Genomic DNA, 7,388 nt, shown 5'->3' with positions numbered 1-7,388 from the left:
GAGAGCAGTCCTCTGCCAGGAGAATAAATATGTCCTGACTTTTCACCTTTGCTGCTTTACTCTTCTTATGACCACAGTGTTCCCGAGGGTTTATTGTGTTTGACTTCTCATAGCTATTGTGCAGCAAGCAAGGAGTAGTTATTATCTCTGCTTCACAAATGAGCGACAGAGCCTGCAGGAGAGCAGTGCTTGCAGCTGCACAGCTCATGGCAGGCAAGGGCCTTTGCAAATCACAGGCCAGTAGCTTTCTTTCTGCTCACTTTTTGAGGTGACAGAATCAGTAGTAGAATATTAGTACTGGGAGGGCAAGCAAAATGGTTTTTCTTGAGCAGTCAAGTTTACCTACCAGAAACTAAGTGAACAAAGCATGCTATTGAAAATGAAAATTTTAAAAAAATCCTCAAATCATCACTTCAGCAATTTCAATAGGAGATCCATATAGCCTTGAAAAATACATTAACAATGAAATGTCTGTTTGCATTGCAGCAAGACTCTGTTTAAAAGGAATGCAATTTCATTTTAAGTTAAAACTGGCAAAGCCTGTTAAAGCTGAATCGTAACAGCCATTGTTATTTGTTAACAGATAGGTGTATGATGAGCTTGACAAAAGGAGGCTGTGCAGTGCTCTGGTCATGTTCCCAGCCTGCCTGACAACGTGGCTACAGCCCTTACTCTGCCTTTCCTCAGAGGTAACCTCACTGAATGGCACCATCTAGTTTAGCTCTGTCACGCTGCAAGCAGTTCTTCTGCATTCTCAGTGATCTTATCTTTACTAGCAGTGACTTGTGGGAAGGTTTGTTCCTCGATCACCAGGGCTTACATAAAAACAACGTGCTATGGCAAGTATCCCTTTCTCAAACCTCAGTGCAATGCTGGAAGTGACTGAGAGGCCGTGCTCCAGAAGGAGTCCAGGCTCATGCTGCTGGGAAGGGTTAGGTTGTGTAACACATACTGAGTCCTCTGGGCTGGAGAATGGGTGGGTTGGATGTTCCCAACACACCAGTTACTGCGCTGCTATAGGGACTGTAGCACACGGCTTCTCATCTGCAGGAAAACAGCCCTGTGGCGAGGTCTTCTTTCCTGATTGGTTTTTCGTTCTTTGTTTCAGCGATGTCCATTTCTTATGTTACCACATTAGGGTATCTGCAAGAGCTTCAGGGCTGTCTTTACTTCTTTTACTGAATCTTAGAGTTTTTATTCTTTTTTGTATCTGTGTTTGGCGTCTCTGTTCCCAAAAGGGTTCAGTCTCTTAGGATTGTTATTTCCTGTTAGTTACTTCAGAGAACAGAAAAGAAAAAAAGTACTTGGAATTGTCAAGCTTTTTTATTACAAAAACATTATAAATGGAATAGTTTTTAATTTTAATAGTTTTTTGACTGTTTTAAGCATAGTCATCTTTTAGATCTTGCTGCATAGGAGTGAAACATACCATGCAAATTTCTATTTCTAATCATATATATTTTTTTGTTTTTTTAAAGTAGGCTGAAGCTTCATTTTAAATATGTATTTTTTTATTGAAAGAAAGCCAAACCATGATAGCTCAAGACTAATAGTTGTCGAGTGGTCATTGTGCTGGGACCTTTGTATATGTCTGTGTGTGAAACTGACTGTGCTTCATTCTGTGGTGTTTATTTATGAAAGAAATTTATACTCTAAGTGAAAGTAACTGTTTTTACTTCTGATATAACTCTGCAAAGTTAGATATCTGCAATATTTTTTCAAAGAGGTCATACATTTATCTTTCATTAGACATTTGTGTGCAGCTATTTAAAAATGTCAAACTCCTGAATTAATATGAAAGCAATAAGTTCAAATATCCTGTTTTGAAGAGTGATATGAAAAACAGCATGTAGAAGTGAGAATTCCTGAAATATTTTATTTACCTTTTCAGTAACAGCGTTGCTTGTAAGAAAAAAAACCAGACGCATTTTAGTTTCCTCATTTATTTTTAACAATGCATCTCAATCTCCTTGCAATTCTTTGAGATATTTGGAAGGAAAATGCAAGAAAATAATTCAAATATTTTATAATAGTCCTCTATGAAGTTTATTTTCCTTTGTCTGAAGAGTGCTTCTTGCCTGTTTCAAAAGGGGATAAAGAGTTTTCTGTATAGCTAGATACTTTGGTCAACACTCTTGAATTGGAAAAACCATTTTAAGAGTTCCGGACAGACGGAGGGAGGCTGCAGAAGGATTTGCGCCGATGCCCGTGGCTATCGGGCACTGGGCTGGCTGCGCGCGTTGCCGATGGCGCGCTCGTACCCGCGGTGCGCGCTCCCGCTGCCAGTAGAGGGCACCCGAGGGCGCGCCCCCGCTGCGGGCTCCGGCGTGCGCGGGAGCGGCGATTCCTGCCCGGGCTGAAACCCCTTCCCTGCTCTCCTGTGAGAACTGAACCGGGCCTGGGCAGCTTGCGCTTTTCACAACTGTCGCCTCTCAACTCTACATTACTTTTTTTTCTACTGAGGATCAACAGTTTCTTTCCAGTTCTCAACACTTGCTTGTGCTTTTTTTTTTTTTTTTTTTTTTTTTTTTTTTTTTTTCTCCCCAAAGCATAGAATATATTAAATGAATTAATCCATTAGAATACTGCAATGGGAAGAATTGGAATGGTACAATTAGAGGAACACGGCTTCCCACTTTGAACAAAAGCAGTGTTGACAAAAATCTACAAGAGCAGGTCAACCTTTGTTGAACAATATTTCCATTTCCCATTTCATAGGCACTACAGGGCAGTCCCTTGCCTTTGATGGAAATAAACACAGTGTTTGTCAGTCCCAATGGAAGCAGAATTCTTGAATGAGTCTAAAGGTCCCTTTTATAGGAAGGCAAGTAAGAACAATCCTTGGTGACTAGTCTGACGCCTATTATTACTGGTTTATCAAAACCTCCACCTATTCCATGTGGATAATGGACTCACTCAATTCTTAACATAATTATTAGTCTAGACTGGAGAACTTGTCAGGTTAATAGTTCCACAGAGAAGGGTTTTCCCCTTTAAAAGCAGGTGGGAGCTTGAATCACGGGGCTAAATCTGGAACATGCTCCTGAAGTCTGTGATTTGGTCCCGTTGGCAAAGATTATTATACTGGGAACTGCTCCCAGAAAAGGCAAAAACATGAATCACAAATAAGCTGTTTGATTTCCTGTTGAAAGGATCTAGTAAGAAAGACTCAAGAGCAGCACAGGCTAAAGGATTTTACATTAGTGATGAGTTTCATTTCATGTTTGGCCTTGGTCTACTGCTGAACAGAAATTACTGTACCCAGACATCTGATTCATTTCTGCAAGTGTCAGATACAGTGTCTTTTGCTGAACTGTAATAGAAACCATGCTTGATTTGATTAGATTGCTATTTCCCCAGCTCTTATGGGATAGATAATCTGAAACAAATTCCTTCAATTTGCCCTGAAAAGAGAATATTAACTTTGCAACTATATTTTGACTTTGGTGACCTCTTCATAGGATGGTGTCTTGAACAAACAAACAAAACAAAACAAACAAACAGAAAAAACAAAAACAAAAACAAACAAAAAAAAAACCAAGAAAAAAAAAGGTGTAATTCATGTTTTTGTTGCACTAGCACTTCTTATAATACATCTTCACTGATGTCTTACAGTAATTCCTGCTTCCAGACTATTCTGGGAAGTCAGGAAATTCACAAGATAGGAATTTCTGTGCTTATATCTGTACTGATCTGAAAAGCTGGGAAAGGTGGTTTTGCATTTTTGCTTATGGAAGCAGAGTTTTATCAAAGAAAGCTTCAGATTTTTACAGAGTGTCTGAGAGCATTTATATGTCTAGCTAGCATGGGTGAAGTAAATAGTTGGTCAGCATTTCCATTATGAACCTTCATTTTCAATATTTTGTAGTAGCAGGAATCACTATTTATTTTTTTTAAAGTGGAAACCTGGCATGTAACTTCTCAGTCCAATTATTTTTGTGAGACAAATAAATTTGTCCATTATTAAGTTCTATAGGAGATCATAAATGCTTTTATGGCTTCAGGTGCCTTACTGTATTCCTGTAACAGGGCAGGAATTAGTTAAAAAGGAGTTTTTCATTAAAAGCAAAGTTTTCAATATATGTTCTATATTTCAATATATGTTCTTTGTACCATAAACCTCCTCTGCAATGCCTGCAGAGCATTAATGCTAGAGCAGAACCACCAGCAAGTTTACAATTCACAGCAGTAAGTACTTTTCCCTTCATTGTCCACGCAATATAATCCACAATTCTCTGAAAAGCATATTAACTTCCTTGATGAAGAAATAACTTCATCACTGGTTTAAATTAGTTTTCAATTTGCAGAAACAAAGTGTATTTGTAACATCAAGTAAGTCTGTAGATGCAACTGAATATTTAAAATTGGCACTTTTTCCCTGATCAGTGTTTTCTTTGCTCATCCAATTTCTGTGCTTCATTTTACTAATGAGTGATAATGGTAACAGCAATGACAATGAAAATAATAATGGATCTTAATAAAAATACAATGTCTCACTTCACAAAAACTTTGGAAAGCAAGTGTATTCAGTGAACAAATGAAGTCTGATACTCTGTTTTTTATCACATCTGTTTTAAATGCACCTGAATCCTTGTGAAATTGGGGAACTTCAACAAAGGATGGGTCTGAAAAAGGCATGTAAGATGGTTTGCTATGTGCCTGTCTTTTTAGCTGATGTTAATAAGCTCTGCAGGTACAAATACCTATGGGAGCAGCATTTTGAATGCCCCTGCTGAGCAGATTCTTGGAGAAACTAAAGTGTACCAGTGATCCCTGGTAATCCTGCTGTGGTCTAATGTCAGGAACACACAGTAAGTTTAATGATGACTCTGGCATTACTTCTTCGGATGCATTGCCTGTTCCAAGCACATTATTACTATTAGAATCATCATCATTATGAAGGGTTCAAAATCAGGCCTCAGACTGAGTAATCCTTACAGTTCCGGGGGAGATGTTGCAGATGAATATCTGTGTTATTCCATGGCTGAAGGCATCAATGTTTCCTCTTCTGTTCCTCCAACCACCCTTTTTGTTCTTGTGTATGTAATTAGTTTAAGCTACCATAGTAGAAAATGAAGCCAACTATTTTGGGTTTAGGAAAGGCAGAGGCTGTTTTCACTAATTCAGACCCAAAGAATACATTTTGTGTAGCAGCAGAAGGGGAATCTACTTGTCCTACTTGTCCTTGGTTTTCTATAAAGCTTAGTAAAATTTTCCTTTAAGTGAAATATTTGGGTTTGTAATGCATTGTCTCAGTAGCATCATTCTAATAGCATTTAAGCCCTAAATGAGCACGTTTGAGCAGAACCTCTTGTGGCTCAGTGCTAACCTGAATTCCTAACTGCATTCCTGAACCCTCTCTTGGCCATCACAGCCTTTCTGCAAGTGAAAGAGGGAGAGAATCTTCACTGTGATTGACATCAAGAAGGGATCATCTCCCTGGGGCACTGGCTGTGGCTGACTCACTGTCATCCTTCCCTGCTGGACTACAAACATGTATAATAATAGAGCTCTGTGAGGGGTGAGACTTTCTGGCTGTGTTACTTGTGTCAAGCCACAGGGATTTAAGATCTTCTTAGGTAACCTTACAGCAGTTATCTCTGAACCGGCAAACCCTAGTGGGAAAGAATTATTCCAGTGAAATGACTCCCTCGTTTGTGGAAACAAAAGTTAGGATAACACAATGTGACTGAGATATTAAATATTTTATGCACTGATCTCCTTTAAAAACAATCATAACATAAAGCATGTTTTTAAAAAGCCTGTATTAAAGTCATGCTGATTTCTTGTGATATGATGTAAAAAGAAGATACATCAGAGAACGGGCAAGTTCATTACACAGAACTTGGTTCTTGGCAGTCATCTCAGTTTAGGGAATTTGTTGTTTCTGAGGCTGACATATCAGAGATGTTTATTGCCATATGATAACCTGCACAAGAAATTAAACCTTTCTGTGGTTTGGTTGTTGTAGCTACCCTTGGACCACTGGTGAAAAGATGGTGTAGCATTTTTCCTGAAATCATTTTGGTTTTATAGTAAGAGCAAATTATATTGATTTCATAACCCTGATTTAGTGTCAAAGATTTATTAACTGGGTTTTTTTTTATTGGGATATATTGTAATGCTTGTATCCTACGTGAGTAATACATTATAACAGAACTAAAAACGTCCCTTAGAATTCAAATATTTCTGAACTTTGATCTCTTTTTTTTTATATTAGTTAATCAATGCATAGCTTAGTTTAGAACTTGGAGTGAAAGAATTCTCATCTAACTTTAGGGGTCAACCAAGTCCCCCTAAATAGCTAATGAGAAGTGAATGAGACCTGCTCAACTCCTGTTTTAGCAAATGTGTGGCAGTGTAAGTGGGAACCCTTATCCCTGGCAGATCCGTGTCTTTCTCTTGCCTGCAAGGGCTACTGTGGGCAGCTGGTGTCTACACAGCTGCCTTGAGCAGGATCTTAAGCTGGTGTTTGAATCCCTTTCCAAATGAACTTATTCCCAGAATCGGGGAATAAGTTTAAAAAGTGAAGATTAAAAAAAAAAAAAAAAAAAAAAAAAAATATTGCCTCTGGGTTTTTGTTCAAATTGTTTAGGTTGTTTGATTCTTTTTTGCTGTATTTTTTTTGCTTGTTTATTTTCCTCTGATTGCATGGAGTTTAGTTCTTAAATGTTTCTTAAAAGTTTCATGGGATATAAACTTTTAAAAATTAAACTTGATGGCTGCAGTATCATTGCAAACCTTGGGAGTACACTTTCAAGATATTAAATACTCCATGAACCAAGAGGAAATTGTGAAGACTGCCCATACTGGTAGGCAGAAACAGCTTTTTGATTGACCATTTAACTGTGATTATTTTTTCCTCACTGGTATCATTCTTACTGATACTGCTGGTGTTCTCATTGCTGGTAGTAACACATCATTGCAGACCTTATTAAGTTCAGAGGAAGATGGACTTTTTTTGACTTCTTATGATAAGATTTTTATTTGTTTAATGGTTGATTTGTTTGTTTTTTGGTTTGTTTTTTTTTTTCTTGATTAAGCCTTGTGTTAAGCCTGGAAACTCTTTGTTTTGCAATCTTGAAAAGCTTAGTAGAGCTATAATGTTACAAATTAAGTTTATTTAAAGCTTTTGTCAGAATTGCTGTATAAAAATATTGTCCATACATAACAGAGTCTAAAGGGAATTAGGCAAAAAATAAGTGCATTTAATACATTTTCAATGTAGTATTCAAAACAGTTAAAGCAACTGAGATGCAGCCTGAAGGCCTGGCTGAAAAACTTACTGAGGGTGTTTTTGGACTTCAAAAGTATTGTGAGGAGATATTCAGTACTACTGCTGAGAATTTATTTCATAGTTGCTAAGCTATATTTTACAGAATTAATTT

This window comes from Melospiza georgiana, chromosome 2, assembly GCF_028018845.1.
Source record: "Melospiza georgiana isolate bMelGeo1 chromosome 2, bMelGeo1.pri, whole genome shotgun sequence".
Lineage (NCBI taxonomy): Eukaryota > Metazoa > Chordata > Aves > Passeriformes > Passerellidae > Melospiza > Melospiza georgiana.
This window is presented reverse-complemented; position numbering follows the sequence as displayed.